Below are 23,231 nucleotides of genomic sequence, written 5' to 3'. Positions count from 1 at the left end.
CCTTCCGTTTCTCTACCACGGTTGCGCTTTAAAACCACGACGCGGCAAGTTTGTTTCAGAGACTATCCTTTCCTTCCCACTTCTCCGCCCTTAAACTGGCTCTCTCAACTACTACACGCAGAGACAAAGCAACAGCGCGCGCATTAGATCCCATAGATTAGATGAATATTTACAATTATTATTAGGGTTATAATTATATTCGAGTGCTGATTGCCGTGCTATCGTTTGCTAACGAAACTTTCCCTCAAGTCTAAATATTTTACGGCAGTTTGTCGTGTGCGTATCATGGCCACGCACGCTTATATCGCCTTCCGTTTCTCTACCACGGCTGCGCTTTAAAACCACGACGCTGCAAGTTTGCTTCAGAGACTATCCTTTCCTTCCCACTTCTCCGCCCTTAAACTGGCTCTCTCAACTACTACACGCAGAGACAAAGCAACAGCGCGCGCATTAGATCCCATAGATGAGATGAATATTTACAATTATTATTAGGGTTATAATTATATTCGAGTGCTGATTGCCGTGCTATCGTTTGCTAACGAAGCTTTCCCTCAAGTCTAAATATTTTAAGGCAGTCTGCCGTGTGCGTATCATGGCCACGCACGCTTATATCGCCTTCCGTTTCTCTACCACGGGATGCGCTTTAAAACCACGGCGCTGTAATTTTGCTTCAGAGACTTTCCTTCCCTCCCTTCTTCTCCGCCCTTAAACTGGCTCTCTTAACTACTACACACAGAACAAAGCAACAGCGCGCGCATTAGATCCCATAGATGAGATGAATATTTACAATTAGTATTAGGGTTATAATTATATTCGAGTGCTGATTGGTGTGCTATCGTTTGTTACCGAAGCTTTCCCTCAAGTCTAAATATTTTAAGGCAGTTTGTCGTGTGCGTATCATGGCTACGCACGCTTATATCGCATTCCGTTTCTCTACCACGGGTGCGCTTTAAAACCACGGCGCTGCAGTTTGTGCTTTTCTTTTCTTTCTTCTTCTCCGCCCTTAAACTGGCTCTCTTAACTATACTACACGCAGAGACAAAGCAACAGCGCGCGCATGCGATCCCATAGATGAGATGAATATATATATATATATATATATATATATATATATATATATATATATATAGAAAACTATCAGTCATAGCTCTCGTAGTATAGCCCTCTGGGCCGTTTCCTTCTTTTTTTTTTCGAAAGTAGTCCTATTAAGGTTATTATAATTACACGAAGGTATTTCGCCCTCATCAGCAGCAGTCCTTGGTATAATTATTCTGGCGGCTAGCTTCCCACGCTATGCGTGCCGCCATCGCACCTGGTTAAGCTTTTCCTAGACGCTAGAGTTATGCTTTGTCCTCGCAACCTTGAGCGATCGGAAAGCGCGTTTCCCCCTCTTGGCCGGCGGAGAAGGGATGCTTCGTTCCGGCCGCGAAGCTCTCCACATCTCTGTAAGGTGCCTTGGGGTGGTCCCGTGCTGAAGATGCCCTCTCGGTGAGCGCATATTTCCCCCTCATCTTTTAAGAGGTTCAATACATACAAGCATTTGTCTCGCAAACCAGATTTTTTTCATGGGAATTTTCCACGTCTCAGTAATTTCTCTCGTCGTATTCGAGTGCTGATTGCCGTGTTTTAGTTTGTGAACGAAACTTTCCCTCAAGTCTAAATATTTTAAGGCAGTTTGTCGTTTGCATATCATGGCCACGCACGCTTATATCGCCTTCCGTTTCTCTACCACGGTTGCGCTTTAAAACCACGACGCGGCAAGTTTGTTTCAGAGACTATCCTTTCCTTCCCACTTCTCCGCCCTTAAACTGGCTCTCTCAACTACTACACGCAGAGACAAAGCAACAGCGCGCGCATTAGATCCCATAGATTAGATGAATATTTACAATTATTATTAGGGTTATAATTATATTCGAGTGCTGATTGCCGTGCTATCGTTTGCTAACGAAACTTTCCCTCAAGTCTAAATATTTTACGGCAGTTTGTCGTGTGCGTATCATGGCCACGCACGCTTATATCGCCTTCCGTTTCTCTACCACGGCTGCGCTTTAAAACCACGACGCTGCAAGTTTGCTTCAGAGACTATCCTTTCCTTCCCACTTCTCCGCCCTTAAACTGGCTCTCTCAACTACTACACGCAGAGACAAAGCAACAGCGCGCGCATTAGATCCCATAGATGAGATGAATATTTACAATTATTATTAGGGTTATAATTATATTCGAGTGCTGATTGCCGTGCTATCGTTTGCTAACGAAGCTTTCCCTCAAGTCTAAATATTTTAAGGCAGTCTGCCGTGTGCGTATCATGGCCACGCACGCTTATATCGCCTTCCGTTTCTCTACCACGGGATGCGCTTTAAAACCACGGCGCTGTAATTTTGCTTCAGAGACTTTCCTTCCCTCCCTTCTTCTCCGCCCTTAAACTGGCTCTCTTAACTACTACACACAGAACAAAGCAACAGCGCGCGCATTAGATCCCATAGATGAGATGAATATTTACAATTAGTATTATTGTTATAATTATATTCGAGTGCTGATTGGTGTGCTATCGTTTGTTACCGAAGCTTTCCCTCAAGTCTAAATATTTTAAGGCAGTTTGTCGTGTGCGTATCATGGCTACGCACGCTTATATCGCATTCCGTTTCTCTACCACGGGTGCGCTTTAAAACCACGGCGCTGCAGTTTGTGCTTTTCTTTTCTTTCTTCTTCTCCGCCCTTAAACTGGCTCTCTTAACTATACTACACGCAGAGACAAAGCAACAGCGCGCGCATGCGATCCCATAGATGAGATGAATATATATATATATATATATATATATATATATATATATATATATATATATAGAAAACTATCAGTCATAGCTCTCGTAGTATAGCCCTCTGGGCCGTTTCCTTCTTTTTTTTTTCGAAAGTAGTCCTATTAAGGTTATTATAATTACACGAAGGTATTTCGCCCTCATCAGCAGCAGTCCTTGGTATAATTATTCTGGCGGCTAGCTTCCCACGCTATGCGTGCCGCCATCGCACCTGGTTAAGCTTTTCCTAGACGCTAGAGTTATGCTTTGTCCTCGCAACCTTGAGCGATCGGAAAGCGCGTTTCCCCCTCTTGGCCGGCGGAGAAGGGATGCTTCGTTCCGGCCGCGAAGCTCTCCACATCTCTGTAAGGTGCCTTGGGGTGGTCCCGTGCTGAAGATGCCCTCTCGGTGAGCGCATATTTCCCCCTCATCTTTTAAGAGGTTCAATACATACAAGCATTTGTCTCGCAAACCAGATTTTTTTCATGGGAATTTTCCACGTCTCAGTAATTTCTCTCGTCGTATTCGAGTGCTGATTGCCGTGTTATAGTTTGTGAACGAAACTTTCCCTCAAGTCTAAATATTTTAAGGCAGTTTGTCGTTTGCATATCATGGCCACGCACGCTTATATCGCCTTCCGTTTCTCTACCACGGTTGCGCTTTAAAACCACGACGCGGCAAGTTTGTTTTAGAGACTATCCTTTCCTTCCCACTTCTCCGCCCTTAAACTGGCTCTCTCAACTACTACACGCAGAGACAAAGCAACAGCGCGCGCATTAGATCCCATAGATTAGATGAATATTTACAATTATTATTAGGATTATAATTATATTCGAGTGCTGATTGCCGTGCTATCGTTTGCTAACGAAACTTTCCCTCAAGTCTAAATATTTTAAGGCAGTTTGTCGTGTGCGTATCATGGCCACGCACGCTTATATCGCCTTCCGTTTCTCTACCACGGCTGCGCTTTAAAACCACGACGCTGCAAGTTTGCTTCAGAGACTATCCTTTCCTTCCCACTTCTCCGCCCTTAAACTGGCTCTCTCAACTACTACACGCAGAGACAAAGCAACAGCGCGCGCATTAGATCCCATAGATGAGATGAATATTTACAATTATTATTAGGGTTATAATTATATTCGAGTGCTGATTGCCGTGCTATCGTTTGCTAACGAAGCTTTCCCTCAAGTCTAAATACTTTAAGGCAGTTTGCCGTGTGCGTATCATGGCCACGCACGCTTATATCGCCTTCCGTTTCTCTACCACGGGATGCGCTTTAAAACCACGGCGCTGTAATTTTGCTTCAGAGACTTTCCTTCCCTCCCTTCTTCTCCGCCCTTAAACTGGCTCTCTTAACTACTACACACAGAACAAAGCAACAGCGCGCGCATTAGATCCCATAGATGAGATGAATATTTACAATTAGTATTAGGGTTATAATTATATTCGAGTGCTGATTGGTGTGCTATCGTTTGTTACCGAAGCTTTCCCTCAAGTCTAAATATTTTAAGGCAGTTTGTCGTGTGCGTATCATGGCTACGCACGCTTATATCGCATTCCGTTTCTCTACCACGGGTGCGCTTTAAAACCACGGCGCTGCAGTTTTTGCTTTTCTTTTCTTTCTTCTTCTCCGCCCTTAAACTGGCTCTCTTAACTATACTACACGCAGAGACAAAGCAACAGCGCGCGCATGCGATCCCATAGATGAGATGAATATATATATATATATATATATATATATATATATATATATATATATATATATAGAAAACTATCAGTCATAGCTCTCGTAGTATAGCCCTCTGGGCCGTTTCCTTCTTTTTTTTTTTCGAAAGTAGTCCTATTAGGGTTATTATAATTACACGAAGGTATTTCGCCCTCATCAGCAGCAGTCCTTGGTATAATTATTCTGGCGGCTAGCTTCCCACGCTATGCGTGCCGCCATCGCACCTGGTTAAGCTTTTCCTAGACGCTAGAGTTATGCGTTGTCCACGCAACCTTGAGCGATCGGAAAGCGCGTTTCCCCCTCTTTGCCGGCGGAGAAGGGATGCTTCGTTCCGGCCGCGAAGCTCTCCACATCTCTGTAAGGTGCCTTGGGGTGGTCCCGTGCTGAAGATGCCCTCTCGGTGAGCGCATATTTCCCCCTCATCTTTTAAGAGGTTCAATACATACAAGCATTTGTCTCGCAAACCAGATTTTTTTCATGGGAATTTTCCACGTCTCAGTAATTTCTCTCGTCGTATTCGAGTGCTGATTGCCGTGTTATAGTTTGTGAACGAAACTTTCCCTCAAGTCTAAATATTTTAAGGCAGTTTGTCGTTTGCATATCATGGCCACGCACGCTTATATCGCGTTCCGTTTCTCTACCACGGTTGCGCTTTAAAACCACGACGCGGCAAGTTTGTTTCAGAGACTATCCTTTCCTTCCCACTTCTCCGCCCTTAAACTGGCTCTCTCAACTACTACACGCAGAGACAAAGCAACAGCGCGCGCATTAGATCCCATAGATTAGATGAATATTTACAATTATTATTAGGGTTATAATTATATTCGAGTGCTGATTGCCGTGCTATCGTTTGCTAACGAAACTTTCCCTCAAGTCTAAATATATTAAGGCAGTTTGTCGTGTGCGTATCATGGCCACGCACGCTTATATCGCCTTCCGTTTCTCTACCACGGCTGCGCTTTAAAACCACGACGCTGCAAGTTTGCTTCAGAGACTATCCTTTCCTTCCCACTTCTCCGCCCTTAAACTGGCTCTCTCAACTACTACACGCAGAGACAAAGCAACAGCGCGCGCATTAGATCCCATTGATGAGATGAATATTTACAATTATTATTAGGGTTATAATTATATTCGAGTGCTGATTGCCGTGCTATCGTTTGCTAACGAAGCTTTCCCTCAAGTCTAAATATTTTAAGGCAGTTTGCCGTGTGCGTATCATGGCCACGCACGCTTATATCGCCTTCCGTTTCTCTACCACGGGATGCGCTTTAAAACCACGGCGCTGTAATTTTGCTTCAGAGACTTTCCTTCCCTCCCTTCTTCTCCGCCCTTAAACTGGCTCTCTTAACTACTACACACAGAACAAAGCAACAGCGCGCGCATTAGATCCCATAGATGAGATGAATATTTACAATTAGTATTAGGGTTATAATTATATTCGAGTGCTGATTGGTGTGCTATCGTTTGTTACCGAAGCTTTCCCTCAAGTCTAAATATTTTAAGGCAGTTTGTCGTGTGCGTATCATGGCTACGGACGCTTATATCGCATTCCGTTTCTCTACCACGGGTGCGCTTTAAAACCACGGCGCTGCAGTTTTTGCTTTTCTTTTCTTTCTTCTTCTCCGCCCTTAAACTGGCTCTCTTAACTATACTACACGCAGAGACAAAGCAACAGCGCGCGCATGCGATCCCATAGATGAGATGAATATATATATATATATATATATATATATATATATATATATATATATATATATATATATATAGAAAACTATCAGTCATAGCTCTCGTAGTATAGCCCTCTGGGCCGTTTCCTTCTTTTTTTTTTCGAAAGTAGTCCTATTAGGGTTATTATAATTACACGAAGGTATTTCGCCCTCATCAGCAGCAGTCCTTGGTATAATTATTCTGGCGGCTAGCTTCCCACGCTATGCGTGCCGCCATCGCACCTGGTTAAGCTTTTCCTAGACGCTAGAGTTATGCTTTGTCCTCGCAACCTTGAGCGATCGGAAAGCGCGTTTCCCCCTCTTGGCCGGCGGAGAAGGGATGCTTCGTTCCGGCCGCGAAGCTCTCCACATCTCTGTAAGGTGCCTTGGGGTGGTCCCGTGCTGAAGATGCCCTCTCGGTGAGCGCATATTTCCCCCTCATCTTTTAAGAGGTTCAATACATACAAGCATTTGTCTCGCAAACCAGATTTTTTTTCATGGGAATTTTCCACGTCTCAGTAATTTCTCTCGTCGTATTCGAGTGCTGATTGCCGTGTTATAGTTTGTGAACGAAACTTTCCCTCAAGTCTAAATATTTTAAGGCACCCTTATGAAAATGACTGTTGAAAAGTTGTTGGCATATTGTTGACGAATTGTTGACTCAATAGCCTTTCAACAATACCTCAACAATTATTGAAACCACAGGCAATAATTCAACAGTAAAGTTGTTGGGCAGTTCACAACAAAAAAGTCGTTGACTAAATTCTGTTGGTATGTTGTTGAATAGTATTGAGTATTATTGAGCCATTGTTGAGCAGTTTTCAACAATAAAGTCATTGACTAAATTTTCTTGATATATTGTTGAATAGTATTGAGTATTATTGAGCCATTGTTGAGTAATTTTCAACAATAAAGACGTTGACTAAATGCTGTTAACTTATTGTTGAATAAAATTGAGTGACGAGCAATATTGTGTTTCGAAGTACATGTGAAAAGCACACGCACATATGTATGTGTGCGTCTTTTGCACATATATGTTGCTTTACTGATCACTTGATCACCATTGCATATATACAGGGTGTTGTTTCACGTTACTTGAACCATAGACGTATATACACGTGTTTCAGCTAACTTTACTCAGAGTTTAAAAATATGCCGATGCACCATAAGACGATGCGACCAAATGCATGTTGCTCACTCTTGTACGTGTCACGCTATTCTTGTATTTTTCCTAAGTAGTTAATTAGTCAAGAAAATTAGCCATTCTGAAGGAAGAAAGCTAGGCGAAAAATTCTAATTAGAAAGCTCTAGAGCACTTTGCAAAACGTCCTATTAGGTAATTCCTCACTTTCTATCTATTAAGTGTTAGTGTTTTTCAGCTTACTGCGGATGCCCGTGAAATAGAAAAAATATCACCTGACATATCCGCTTGCGCGCCGTGCTTGCAGCGCTCCCAAACGAGCATACCATCGAGCAGGGTGTGTTGCCGCTTAAAAGGCGACAGGGCAGTGACGAAGGCGTTGGCTGTGGTATTGACGCCAGCGACGTGCTTCCCTCGCTGCGGTTCATGATGGCGATAAGCAGACGGGTGTTCACACCGGTTAAATGGTATGTTTTCATTTGTGCGCAGAAGGCTTAGGAGCAGTGCAATCACGACTCGCAGGGGGGCATATGTCACGTGGTGCTTTTTCTATTTCGCGAGCATCCACAGTAAGCTGAAAAACAATAATACTTAACAGATAGAAAGACAGAAACTGTTTATTCGGACGTGTTGCCAACAGCTCTGCAACTTTCTAATTGGAATTTCTTTCCTAACTTCCTTGCTTCAGAAGTTGGTTAATTATGCTTGACTAATTAGCTAATTAAGCAAAAATACACAAATAGCGCGACACGCTACATACCAAAGGGAACAACATGCATTTAGTCGCGTCGTCATAGAGTTTACACTCGGTCTAAAGTTAGCAGAAACACCCTGCATATATATATATATATATATATATATATATATATATATATATGCAGTTTGAGAAGACAAACGTCCCTACAAGCAGTGACAAACAACCGATGATGGGACGCATCCTGCATTTCCATCGGCCTCCATTTAAGGGGCCAGTGCTCTGGCTGTGTGTTAGGAAACGGCATTGCATGCCTCCATGTTAAATATGGTCAAGGTGGCGGAGAAGGTTAACAAAATTCAAGTCTGGGGTTTGACGTGCCAAAACCACGCTTTGATTATGAGCCGCACCGTAGTAAGAAACGCCATATTTATTTTTGCCATCTGGGGTCCTTTAACCTGCACCGAACGCACAGTACACGGTCGTTTTTGCATTTCACCCCAATCGATATGCAGCCGCCGCGGCCGGCATTAGATCCCAAGCACTCGGGTTAGTAGAGCAACACCTCAGCCACTATGCCACCACGGTGGGTGCGGCGGAGAAAGGAGTGAACATCGTTTTTACAGAGTGCGTTTCGCTTACCCGTTAGCGCGCTATACAGAACGAAACGAAAAGCTTGGCCGATATGTACGACATGGTGCTCATATTTCACATGGAGGCCAAATTCTTTTCTGTGACCTAGACGGGGTGCTGGGGAATGTGTTCGGAATCTGCTCGGCCACCAAGCACAATCTGCGCTGCTATACGTTCTCGGTGACAAATCGCACAGCGCAGGAGCACACGCACAAATGTTTAAAGAATGGGACGACAGACCGCCCGCAGTTTGCCATGACGTCGAAATGAGAAGCACAAACAGCGACGTTTCTGTACTTTTCTGGTCAATAGTTCAGTTCGCATGGTTGCGGCACGCATTACTTTTCTTTTTTAAATCCAAACGACGAAAACTGTGCGCGCACAAATTAGCGCGGCGTTTGTGACGTTTGAATTTGGCGCCTTTTCCCGCGCATGCCATTAGCTCCGGCCGGTTCACTGCGTTACTGCGCTAAAGAAAATAGTTCACCAAAGAAGCGAAGCAAAAAACTTTTATACACTTGCAAATCGCAACAATTGTTCAGTAATAACATGAAATTACATAATTTGTTATCCAATGGTACAATTTATGATAATATAAGCGTGTATTTGTATGAGTGCACATGTATGATTGCGCGTTTGCGCTGGTGATGCTTTGCGCGTTCCGGCGAGTTCGTGCACGCCGCTGGCTTGAGAGTTTCCTGCGTTTTCTGTGTTCTTTGTGTGCTTCGCTGTGACATCTTTGGAATATTCCTGCGTGTTGCTCGCTTTTTATGGACTTGTCGCCTCGAAGGTCGCCATGATCGCCTCCGACTCAGCGACATCAAGGGTGAGTGAGTGTTTCGAATTCCCCTTGTTCGTCCATTGCGACGCGGTGAACGGAAGCGGGGAAATTTCAGCGCTTGTGCGTGTCTTCCGCGCGCCTCTTTTCTAGTGTTCATTCCTAGTACTATCCTTACGTTGCGAGAATATGTTGTACAGCACTAGATTTGTGGTAGATAACGTGGAATTTTGTCCTGGTTTAACTTTACACTCCGCTTGTGGTGACGTAAGGCAGCTATGTGGTGCCACCTAAAACAGGGCATGTTGTACGCCATGATTTCTGATACGGTGTTCGAGCACCGATTCAGTTAGCCTTATTAATGAGCGCAAAACAATGCGACGTGAAACCATCCGATCTGTACTGTAATGGAAGATATTTCGTTTGCGCCACGCTAGTAAAAGGCGTGTGAGCGAGCTTTCAGCAAAAGGGGGGGGGGTGCCTTGGGATTGGCGAAAGTGTATTCTGTTGCGCTGTTCCCTTCAGGATCGAGTGACTCCGCGGTGCTTCAAGGCCACTATCTGACACGCCGTGCGGCCGATGTTCGCGCGATCGGAAAACACAGAGGAGGCTGTCGCGCAATAATAAAGAATTTCAAGGGTGTACATGCGATACGTGAGATACAATAGGGGTGATGCCACAGAGTGCTGCGAAATCATCGAGTTATACGCCTTGCCAACCGCGTGCGTTTTGTTTTCCCCCAGGTCGCGCGCATTCAACTTTATTTTTGTCATCTTCTCCGTTCGTCGCCATCGAGTGGTTCGCCCAAACGGCTTCGCGTAGGCGCTCTTTGCATTCACGGAAAGGCAGATTTCATGGCACTCCAGGTCCTACAACATTCAAAATAATGTAATTTCGTGAAATTGCAGCTTTTCGCACATCAGTAACTGATTTAACAATAGTTTTAAAATCAGTAAAGGAACGAGATGCCTGGCATATCTGCGTTGTCGTCCCACTGTGTTTCGAGGCGGCATGTATACGTTATCGGCAACATAAACATCAATAATTAGCATTGTTTCTTGTGACCATAGAAGTAGCTAGTTATGTCGAAAAGCTATTTTTGCTTCGAATCAGAGCACTATAGAGTGAACAGATTCAAAGGGGAGCGCATCGTTGTGAACTAAATCACGACGCTTTGCCACAAGCTTGGAATAATGCTTTGTCGAAAGAGCAGTTCTGTGAAATTCTTTCTTTGAGAGTAGGCAAAACTTCAGTAGCATCAGGTAGACGGGGAGTAAAAGAATGTAACAATGGTTTTATATGAAGGAGCTGCCTTTAATATGTGGCCATAACAGTTAAGTAGATGCGTGGAAATAATGTTTAAAGTAACTAGAGGAATGTGAAATAAATTTTTTGACAAGCTCACACTGCCATTGGCAAGAGCGGCCACACTTTAGTGTATTCAATGACTAGTCATTTGTATCCGTCCACTTATGTAAGCCTAAAGGTCCATGTAGCTCTTTTGATTGTCACTTTTGCTGCATCGTGGCTTCACGTTTTAATAGTGACATCTTTTTTCAGATTCAAAATGAGCTGGGAGAGGCCCCAGCTGGAACGGTAAAAGTGAATTCTTTGGCCATCCATTCTGTAGCGTCACGATAATCAAATACAGTGATACCGTGAAAATGTATTGCAGGAAGCAGAAAAAACAACATTGCTGATGCAACTGCAACGCATTTGCTCCAGTGATCAATTGGTGCAGAGTGCCTTCATTAGGAGACATGGTGCCTTTAAGCACTCAGCTTAAAGACTTTGCAACTGCACCAGGACTGGGAGTGAATTTCATCGTCACTTGTGAACATATTAAACGTGGAATGTGCCTTTTTCAGTGTGTATGCCTGATATGAGAGGGGCGTTCAGAAACTTAGTGTGGACATTAGTGGTCTGCATGAGTGCACATCTTTCTAGTTTTACCAGAACGAAGGTATTATGACCTATGTCATACAGCAGTGCACAGCTAGAGGTATCAAACCAGAACAGCAGCACCCTTTGAGAAAGTTGGCTGAAGAACGAGCAGTGATCGGGGCTTTCTGCATTTCAAGGGCCAAATTCCAAAAAGATTGATGCCGAGCTGGACGGTATGAAGTGCCGCTCACCACATGCTGTAGCCAGCATGGCATTTTTAATCTCCTTGGCATTATGTCTCGTTAAGATACAGAAATTGCATCACTGCTCATAAAGAAATTGGAAATTGGGAGGTTGAGGGGAAGTGGAAGGGCTCCCCTCTGGAGCAGCCAGTGCATGCCCTTTGCTATACTGATCATCATACCTTAATGAGAACCATTGATGCATGTTAACCTATTACGCAGCCAAGTGCATTCCTTGTTTTGTATTAAGGGGACACTAATGACACCTTAAATGAATTTAAAATAAAGCATCATCTTAAATAACTACTTCTGTAACTTTCTTGGTAGTTGTTTGATTATTAGAGAAGATAAAGCTCAAAGTTCAATTTTCTGAATATCGCCCCAAAATCTTCGTGCTGACACCTCATTGTCACATCATGGATTCCAAGTATTTTTTCAAACTTGGGCTGTATTGGTTCTGTAAAAGTTCCTGACGCTTTTTATTTCGGGTTTTTGGAATACGATGAAGAATATCTTTATTTGTAAAAAAAATTGCTACACCTCAACAGACATCATCAAAATCCATGACATCACAGCAAGCGGGTGTGGTAACTTCAAGGCAGCACTGCCACCAATCTTTCCTCTTGCTGCTTTTACAGTTTACTCAGCCTCTTGTCAAGGTATGAGTGAATCTCTTGAATTGTAGGAAGGTCATGTACAGATACATCTAAAATAATTTTTCTCTTTAGTACTTTCATGCCGTAGTTGCTTAGGGGTGTTGGCACAGCTCCGCTAAGCACGAGGTCACAGGATCAAACAGCCGCATATTGAAGGAGGTGAAATACAAAACTGCCCAGGTACCTTGCAGCCTGATTTGGTAAAAATTAGTCCAGAGTTCCCCACTAAGGCGTGCCTAAACATCAGATTGTCGTTTTGGCACATAAAACACCAGAATTTAAATAATTTAATTTTGCTTTAGTGCTCCTTTAAGCTGTAGAATTCATGATCTTTGCAAAAACTCATGCTCAAAGTATTCTCCATAAAGATTAAATACACAGTAGATATAAGTGTCTATTTATATTTTGAATTGTGGTGATACTTGATGACTATTAGAACGGTGGTACAACGAGACAGACAGAATTGTAATACAATGTATGACGGCACGATGATGCACATCGAGGAAATGACTGAGTTTCCCTAGAGGTCCCTGACATGGACATCAACTGACTGTCCACAAACTTCTGAGTTCACTCCGTGATCTTGTGCAGCCTGTGCTTTGCGAGTCGATTAATTTAATTGAAGTGGTGGTTGGCACATACTGTCCTTGCAGCTTATGTACATTTCATACAGTGGAGTGGAATCTCACATATTACTTCTGCAGCACAGCAAGCTAACGTGACGTGTAGTGGTAATCTTAGTAATGATCGACAATCATGTCCCTCTTTGAGCTCCTAATGCTGCTTGCCAACACAAGCAGCAGCAGTTGCCCAAGATAGCGGGAAGGAGATTCATTGAAAAGTGGCATATGCCCAGGGTCGCATACCCAGTCACGCAAGCTATTCCAACGGTTGATTTTGAACTCTTCCCTCAACATAGCAGCCCAATCTCCCCATTAGACCATGGACTACCTATTGACACAAATGGATGGGAAAATAGAGACAAACACCTGAAAATATGAAGTATCCTAAGAATGGTAATCACAATAAATAGTACTAGATGTGCATTAGCGCAAGCTCTTGGGCCAGTTGGTGCATGATGAACTTGAAAAAGGGGGGTACCAGCAAAACAAAGGACGCGCACACACGTAAAAGGCGTTAGACAGGGACGGACGCTGGTCCGTCCCAACGTCTGTCCGTGTCTAATGCCGTTTCCTTGTGTGCGTGTCATTTGTGTTTCGCTGGTACTCCCCTTTTTCAAGTACTAGATGTTTGGATACTTTGGTTTATTATTCTTGTTTGTGCTGGATTGTTTTTCTGAAACATGTGGCGTCCAGACAGCATAAGAAGCTTGTAAGAAGTAAAGTTTAGCAATCTAGATTTGCAACAGGTACTTCTGTAATTTATTTGCAGTAGGGCTGTTGCGTGAATGTGCTTGAAAGGCTTAAAACTGTTTTGCTAACATTTACTTAAACATGCAGGTTCACATAGGTTGAAGGAGTGCACATTGAGAAGGTTATCCTGGCACAGTTTACCATGGTCTGCCATGGTGGACCAGGAAAGTTTGCAAGGGCCTTGCTTCACCATGTGTTCACAGAGGAGGAGCTCATGGGCCATTTGGGCTTTGGAAATAACACCAAGGGGCAAAAAAGGCTCTTGACCCCACCAGGGTCAGTGCTGTTATAGGCAAGTACCATATATCCTTTCTGGTTGCATTTTTACATTCACATTTTTTTCTAAAATTATGAACTTGCCATTGGCATAACAAACGACTTTCAAGTAGCCCGTGTGTGCAGTTGTGTGCGACAATAGCCTACTATTTGTAATGACTGTTCGTACGATCTTAAGTGTGTAATGTCGCCATACTCAAATGCTTCTAAAATTTAAAAGCTGCCTTCACTGCTGAAAGTTTTTAGTGGCTCCACCACATAAAATGAGCTGCATTTGCGCATTAGCAGTGTTGCTTGGCTGTCATTGCAAGGAATAGTTGTCTGTGAAGCACGCTCCAAATCTATTGGCATGGAGGACATGTTTAGTTAGCCTGAAAATGTTATTCTAATACGCGAATTGCGGAGAAGGTATGCTCAAGTGTAGTTACTGGTCAGCTCGAGCAGGAGCATGTTCACCAAATTGCAGAAGTCAAAACAGCTCTCCAGGTTCTGAGATGTGAAACAGTAGTTTCACCAATTTTAACAGACCACATCGAATTAAGGTTGCTCCTATATTGAAGGAGTTCCATGTGATGCCAGACAGCAGCCTTTTAGCAGAGGGAACCTGAGTGGTGTGGCAATTTTCTTTTGGTTGTTTCAATCAAAGAAACAACAGGGACAGAGTTGCAAGCATTTCTGTCAACAGTACTACGTTTAGTGGGCGCTTACTCATTCTAAGCACTTAACCTATGGCTCGTATTTATTAACGCACACTTTATCACTTTGTATTCTAAGATATGAAAAAAATATTTATGTGTATTCTAAGATATGAAAAAAATATTTATGTGGCTTTTCCCCATATACTTCAATAAATTGAGAATAGGCTCTTGGGGCCTGATGTATAAAGCTTCTTACAGACCATCGGACATGTCCACTACTCCCATTCTGAAATTGTTAGAATTGATTCCTGCTTCCTTACTTCACCTACCTGTTAACAGGGTTATTATGAACCATTGCCAAGTAGATTAGGGGCTTAAAGTAATCAAAAAGATGAATGGGCTTTTCTGTCACTCTTGTTTAGCCCATTGAGGATCACATTTTGGGGAAAAATATGCCTCTCTAATTTAGGAGTTATATATTTTTTGTGGTGTGCAAATGCTCAAAACTTTCGAATTGAATAGTGTCCTATTCAATTTAGTCTTTGAATGGTCACTATTTGTAAATGCGAGTATTCTAATATTTCGAAACACCAATAAAACATGAAATTTGAGCCAAAGTACGGTAAATTTTCACCTCCAATAACATAGTGTAGACATAAACGTAACAACTTGTAATAGCAGACCAGGCTACATTACTTCAGTAGCTGCACTTTAGAGGCTGTACAGCAATCATTTATGCTTACTGAAGAGTCCTGTGCATGTGAAGAAACTTTCTGCTGCTCCATTTGTGCTTTTAGTAAACAGCTTTTCATAACATAACAATGACAGAAACTTGCTAACTTTAATAATACTAGGATGAGGCCTCATCTTACATTAATTGTGATATCAGCTGTTCATTATTCAGAAACTATCCATTATTTGATTTGCTTCTAGCATTATTCGGTTCAGCCTCAAAAATCACTTTTCACGCACCCTTAATATTTTGATTGCAGATTTAAGTTCTTCAGAGTGACATTCCGAGAAAATAAACTGGTAAATAATATTTTTAAATAACATTAAAGTGGCAATACCATTTCAGTATTTGCAGTTTTACATGTTTTATTTTTTTATGCAGGATAAAGCAGCATAATTTTTTTGTGTAATGAAACTTACAAAAAACTTGTGGCAACACTCCCAAATTACTGCAATGACAGACACCAAGGAGCTAAGTGAAAATCAGTTTTGGAGAAACCCATGGAGCGAAAGCACTATAAGAATATTTTCTAGAAGTCTCAGAAGGTTGCAGCACCTCCAGTGGGATGCTAGGCAACACTTTGTTCTGAAAAGGCACATTTTTTCAGTAACGTTCCGTCACAGCCACAGATGTACGGCAGTAAACCCTAAAAGGGTTAAAGAAGTCAGTCCTATGGCATATGGCTCTTAAAAGACAGCATTTCTTCGTATCTGTCACATTCTGCATGTGTCATGCTAAGCAGCTTGGTGCACAACTACATGGAATCCTCATTATAACAGTAATTCAGTTGTTGAGGCAGAAAACATACTTTGCTGTAAGCAGTGTCTTCTTTAATGTAGAAAGTCCTAAGTCATTGTAAGGCGAGAAGTACATTCCGATTGCATGTGAACTCAGGAAACCTAACTTCAAATGAAGCGACACTCAATTGTAGTGACATGACAGTATTGTATTTGGAGCATGGAAAACACAGTCAAGTGCTGCACATTTTAATTATGAAAGTTACAAGAAATAATTTTAGTTGTCAGCTCAGGTTTATTTATGAATAACATGAATTTTTTTCACCATTTTATTTCTTAGCAAGTAAAGTTCACATCTTCGACATTGAGGATATTCATCAAGTTATTTTGCTACAGTGTTTTGTTCCTCTTTGCCCTTTCCTGCTTTTGACACTTAGTCGAGTCCTGTGCCACACTGAATAAATTTAAATGGTCATGCTCATGCTGTAAAGCTGTACCCGTGGAAAGTTGGAATAAAGCAACACAAATACATAAATCAATTTCATTATAACGAGGGCAGATTGCATGCCATTCTTTTGCGTGTGGAAGTTGCTTTTTAAAACTTGTTCTGGCTTCTTGTTTTTGCAGGCTTCACGTGTCGCAAATTGCCTGGTACCAACATGCCCTAGGTAAAGAACTGTGGCCTCGCTTCTCGCATGGGACCAATAACCTCTCAAGAGCCCAAGTTGGACAGCTCAAACCAAAACACAAGTGTTGTGCTTTTGTAGCTCTCGACATTTTTATGCTCTGTGTTAGTCTCCTGAAGGGCCCAATTTGGATTTCTCAAATGAGCTTACAAATGTTGTGCCTTTCTATGCATTCACATTTTTATGTTAATTTTATTTATGTTAATTATGCTAGTCTCCTGAGAAGTCCACATTGGATTGCTCAATCCAGAATACAAGTGCTGTGCTTTGTTATAGTTCACTGCATTTTTATGTTAGTTTTTGATATGGTTCTAGTAAGGAAAGTGTTGTCTTATTAATATATTTTTAAGTATCTTAAGCCATTCATGCCAAACCACCCAAATTTGTCAAGAACTGTTCCATTACGGCAAACCATTTCAAGTTTGCTTGATTTTGAGTAGGTACAATGAGAAAATTTGCTTTCGTACATACACTTGAGTCATTCCAGGGCAACCAACCAACGTTTTTTTGACCATCACAGATATAGTTGAAGCTCCAAACTCTTGCTCCCCATTTATTTTCCTTCGCAAAAATTTTTTTGAACTTTGGCAAAAATTTATTGTTCTTGCCCAGCTAAGCTAGAAGGCACTGATACACGTTTCTTCTGAAAGGGAAATTGTATGATCCAAATATTCAGATGGTGTTCATGTCAAGAGACTGAAGTGGTGTGAGTGCCAAAATTTGCAAAGTTTGAATTGTCTTTTAACGTAGGGAAATACAGAAGGCACAAAATAAATATAAAATCAGACTGGTTGACTTGGGATAGCTGCAAAATATTTCAAGCCTTGGAGGTTCAGCTGATCAGCTAAAAAACTGTGAAGTTCAAATTTTGTGCAGAAAACTTCGTGTTGAAGGTAAAAAAATTAGCTTTGGTGGTTGGCACAAAAGTATATGTCGCCCATCGTTACACAGCCCTACATGTCTGCTATACATGTGACAAGTAACAAAAAGGTATTATTCTTTAAGTGCGATAAATAATTGTTTATAATGTTCATTTGTGGATCACACATACAGCATAAATATAGCATAAATATATGAAGCCATGTCATCTAGTAAGGAAATATTGTTAATATAATTAGCCACAAGAACTATTCAACAAACTGACTGCCTTTTTTATCATTGCGAAGGCAGGTGATGTCTAGCGCTGCAGCTGCAGTCTCAATTCGTATTTTTTTAACATGAACGCAAGAAGTGGTTGCCAATGGTGTCTGACCACATCAGACTAAACATGGCACATATGACTTTTATAGATGAGCATGTTCCGGCTCTGAAACAGTGGTAGCAAACACCACCACAAGAATTTGTTCGTACTCATGTAGGTTTTCAGTCCTAATTATGAAGGTGTTTTCTACTTGCATCGTCATTGGGCTTCAGGGAGCAGGGCACAAAGTGTCCTGCTCCCTCTATGTTGCATTGCACTGCGACATGCCCTTTAAAATGCTTTGTATAAACAATATCAGCGCTCTTTCTGGATTTACTGTCTACATAATAGCTGATATTTCTTTTTGTAAACTGCACAAACCATATCTTTTAGCACTGCAGGATTCCCTCACGTATTTAATACGTACGAGGTCTGTTAGAAAAGTATTTGACCTTTTTTTGCGAACACCTGATGAATATGTAACAAGTGCGTTTTCATCAGCCGCCCTTGAACCTTTGTGCGCATGCACGAATTTTTTCCTGCCTGCCAATAGCGTGACTTGCTGGGATGCAGCATTTGAATGAGGTAGTACACAGTGCTCTCGTCGGTTTTTTATTGCAAGGAAAATGGCGGAGTGACTGGAGCAGTGCTACTGCATCAAATTTTGCCAGAAACTGGGCGACAGCCAAGTGGAAACCATTCCGAAGATTCAGACTGCTTTTGGTGACTATGCTATGAGTAGCACACAGATTAAGGAGTGGTACAACCAGTTTAAAGACGGCCACGCATCGGTGGAGAGCGAGCCACGCTCCAGTCGGCCATCAACATGCCAAAATGACCACGTCATTGCCGAAGTGAACCCCGTGGTGATGCGGGACTGTCATGTGACTATCCAAGAAATTGTGGAAGAGGTGGGCATCAGCACATTTTATCCACATTCCATTATCACAGAAGATTTGGCCATGAAGAGAGTTGCACCGAAATTCGTTCCCAAGCTGCTCATGGTGGAGCTAAAGCAACTTCGTGTTGAAGTCTCACAGACATGCTGGATTCCACAAACAGTGACCCCAACTTCATGAACACCATAATCACTGGTGACAAGTCTTGGGGGTATGTTTACGACCCGGAAACTAAATCCCAGTCATTACAGTGGAAGCATTCCACGTCACCAACCAAAGACCGCTAAGTGCGCATCAACGTTAAAGTGTTGCTGACTGCTTTCTTTGACTCCCGCAGTGTGGTACACCACGGGTATGCACCACAGGGTCAAACAATCACTAAAGACTACTACAGGGATGTCCTCCATGGCCTATGTGATGCTGTGTGGCGCAAGATACAGAAGTTGTCAACAGGCAATTGGCACATCCATGACGACAATGCTTTTCTCGCACTTGATTCAGACTTTTTGGCGAATAACCAGACTCCTGTAGTTCGACAGGCTCCTTACTCTCCTGATGTGGCCGCCTGCGACTTCTGGCTGTTTCCCAAAATCAAGAGGCCATTGAAAGAAGCGATTTCAGACAAGAGAAGACATTATGGCTGCAACGACAGCTGAGCTAAACTCCGTTTGGAAAGAGGCCTTCTCGGAATGCTTCTAACAATGGCAGCACTGCTGGGAGAAGTGACTGGAGTACCAAGGAGACTACTTTGAGGGTGATTAGGTTTCCAACGCTCCAGTTATGCCAGTTTTTTTTTTCTTCAGCCAAAGGTCAGATACTTTTCTAACAGACCTCGTATTGATAGTTTATGTGCAATGGCTGTATGGTTTACCTGGCCCACACCAAACACAAGCCTCGTTGCGTTAGAGCATGTGGCCCTTGGCAATAAAATGCAGACCCTAACACCGCTTCTCTGTCATCTGTGTGGAGACAAAGCCAGCTTTGTCGTGTGCATTCCCAGCCGGCAAGCTGTGCGCACATCCGAGAAAAGTCTGTGCTGACAAAATTTCAAAAAAGAATTTCTCGTATTTAAAAATAATTCCTTCTTTAACTTCACACATGCATAGCAGACATGTAGAGCTATCCAATAATGTATCACATTTTTTGGCCAACTACGAAAGCTGTTTTTTCATTCAACATGAAGCTTCTTGCAAAAGATTAGAATTTGTTTTATTTTTACAGGCGATCAGCTGAACCTTCAAAGCTGCACATATATTTTGCTATACTATGTCACCTGGGCTACCATTCTGTATTTAAGTTCTGTCCTGTGAATTTTTCGTTACGAAAAAAAATCTAACGGATTGCAATTTGACTCATTTTTGCCGGTGCCAAAAGCAATTGAAGTATTCAAATATATGAAAAATTGGCTATTTTGGCAGTTGCATCACTTCACGTATTTCCACGCACACCATTTGAAGGCCTCGATCAATACAATGTGCATTTGAAAAAGAATGTTGATTGATGTCCTCTAGCTCAGCTGAGCAGGAAAACTAAACTGTCACCAAAATGCTACAAAATATCTGGCAAAAATTAATAAAAGTGGGTAACGAGTTTTGAAATCTAGTAAACACATGGCAATGTTTCAGCTATATGTGTGGTGTCAAAAAAACACTGGTCGATTGGGCATGGAATCGCACACCTGCAAGTGCATCTGTGCCATTGTCAGAGTTCAGTAAAAACTGCATTTTACATAGCTTTGTAAACATGGTTTATTGCTATCTAAAATACATGAGTAAAAATTAATAGATAAGTCGGCTTAAATTTAAAATGCAACAAAAAATATCCGGTAATGGCAATGATGTGCCTTTCATGTTTGCATGAAACCATATCTTTTTCTGAATTCTTTCGTTATTTTTTTGTGACAGTGAATAAAATTGAACTCACAAAAGGAGTAACTGTTTTGTTCCAGCACATCAATAATAGTTTTTTTTTTCATATAAAAATCTGAAGTAGTTAATATGATAAGTCGCTTGATATGGAATGACCTGCGCAGGAACGTTATCATGGCAGAAAACGCAACTGTATCATGCAACAGCAATGCAGCATAATAAACTGCTCCCATAAGCATCACTTATTGTGATTGCCATATTTCAGAAGTATGTAAGGTTTACTGAAATTGGCACACACCATTCAACCAACAAATAAGGATTGTACAGTGGTCCTTTTTCAGTTTTACAGATTTTTTTAAAGTTGTCTGTGCCAGGTAGCATAATTTTTGTTCTTGCGCTGGATTATTCAGAGGTGGACATTACTAGCACAAGAAATGGAAACATTAAACTGATTCTCATGAATTTATTAATTCACTTAAACATCACGGCACATATTTCAATTTGCAAATTGTAGCCAGTGAGGTTGAAAGACATATTCACTTGAAATTAATTTCCAGGATGACACCAGTTGCGAGATTTTTTCATAAATGTGAGAAATACATGGGCATTCCGGTTACTTTTGTGCTTCAATGCATAACAGTGCGTTGTGTTAGCAAAAAAGTGCTACAGCAGTGCATTTCTACAGCCAGTATGATGGCACGTGTCTTGTTACTGGTGTCATTCTGGAAGTTCGTTCTTAGTGCATACACCTTGTAAAATTACCGTCTACAATTCGTAAAAACTTTATTAGGAAACTGAGTTTTTCTTAATCAGCTGACTATGGTGTCTTGATTTCTCATGCAAGTAATGTTTGGCACTCTGTATCTAGAATTATGTTAGCTGCAACAGTCCGTGTTTAATAAATTCCATGAAACTTAAAGATAACCACCCTGCATATCAGGTCTCATTTGAATGCTGTGGGCTCAAGCAAATCGTGCCATGGTAATAGTACCACTGGCTCCCTAATAGAGAAAGCAAGTACCTTTTTTGAGTGTTCTTATTGACAGTCATGTCAGTCTGCTTCTACATTTATTTATTTAGGTATTTATTTTTTTAAATTTATTTCTTTTGGGAAATGTATTTTACTTGAGGGCCACACAGACTACACCTTCAGTATTCAATTTTGTTATGGTGTCAAGCTGCAGGAAGTTTGTACTGTGCAATAGTTTTTAAGAAGTTTCTGATGTTCTCAAACTACAAATGTTTGTACATTTACACAGATGTTTGGTTACAAATAAACAGTTCACCTAGAAAAATGGTTTTTGTCTGCATCAGTTCAGCACTCTTGATATTGTGGAGGACCATTCACTCTGACAATTGAAAAAAGTGGCATAACAGTACTGCTAGCAGTTTTGCAATATGTTTTATTACAGGCAATCTAGGAGCATGTTTTGAGCCCAGGGTGACAGAGGCCTGCGATACAAAACGGCTGTATTTAAATTTTATTCCTATCCTCTCACAGCAAACATACCAACGTGACATCAAAGGTACTTATATGCAACATAGCTCAGCAGTATTTTAAGGTAAGTGCAGGTTTAAACTGCTAAATACCCAGTAGGGCATAAAGGGATTTCAACATAATTTGTGTTGATGTTCAACAGATCTGCAACAATTCTTCCATGGGCTTTCAATATTGACGAACAACACATTTCAACAATACGTCAATGGGCTTTCAATTTTGAGACTGAACACATCTTCAACAACGCTTCAATGGGCTTTCAACATTGACAAACAACACATTTCAACAATACCTCAATGGGCTTTCAATTTTGAGCTTCAACAATGCTTCAATGGGCTTTCAACATTGACAAACAACACATTTCAACAATACGTCAATTGGGTTTCAACATTGACAAACAACACACCTTCAACAATGCTTCAATGGACTTTCAGCATTGAAGTACACCATAGTTTCAACGATATGCCAATGATCTTTCAAATTGAGAGGCCACAATGATGTTTCCAGTGAATGTCGCGGGCCAATTATCAACACTTGTCAACAATTTCCTCAATGATGTTTCAACAATTCCCCAATGATCTTTCAAGGTCATTTGTTGACGTTGAACAATGATACGTCAATAACCTTTCAACAATTTTTTTTGTAAGGGCAGTTTGTCGTTTGCATATCATGGCCACGCACGCTTATATCGCCTTCCGTTTCTCTACCACGGTTGCGCTTTAAAACCACGACGCGGCAAGTTTGTTTCAGAGACTATCCTTTCCTTCCCACTTCTCCGCCCTTAAACTGGCTCTCTCAACTACTACACGCAGAGACAAAGCAACAGCGCGCGCATTAGATCCCATAGATTAGATGAATATTTACAATTATTATTAGGGTTATAATTATATTCGAGTGCTGATTGCCGTGCTATCGTTTGCTAACGAAACTTTCCCTCAAGTCTAAATATTTTAAGGCAGTTTGTCGTGTGCGTATCATGGCCACGCACGCTTATATCGCCTTCCGTTTCTCTACCACGGCTGCGCTTTAAAACCACGACGCTGCAAGTTTGCTTCAGAGACTATCCTTTCCTTCCCACTTCTCCGCCC

At 41.7% G+C, this 23,231-nt stretch overlaps 1 protein-coding gene and 1 long non-coding RNA gene across 3 annotated transcripts in view; both read left to right on the top strand.

Annotated features, from left to right (window-relative positions):
- Positions 1–23,231, top strand: part of LOC129386573 (uncharacterized) — a 120,501-nt gene that overhangs the window by 66,029 nt on the left and 31,241 nt on the right. The window lies entirely within an intron of this gene.
- LOC140217399 (uncharacterized) lies at positions 9,349–21,940 on the top strand. The gene is made up of 4 exons (XR_011893957.1): positions 9,349–9,521; positions 11,034–11,069; positions 13,716–13,920; positions 16,640–21,940. It is a non-coding gene; the product is annotated as an uncharacterized lncRNA (long non-coding RNA).

This window comes from Dermacentor andersoni, chromosome 4 (assembly GCF_023375885.2).
Source record: "Dermacentor andersoni chromosome 4, qqDerAnde1_hic_scaffold, whole genome shotgun sequence".
Classification (NCBI taxonomy): Eukaryota; Metazoa; Arthropoda; class Arachnida; order Ixodida; family Ixodidae; genus Dermacentor; species Dermacentor andersoni.
The sequence above is the reverse complement of the archived record's forward strand: the minus strand, read 5'-3'. Positions and strand labels throughout refer to the sequence as shown.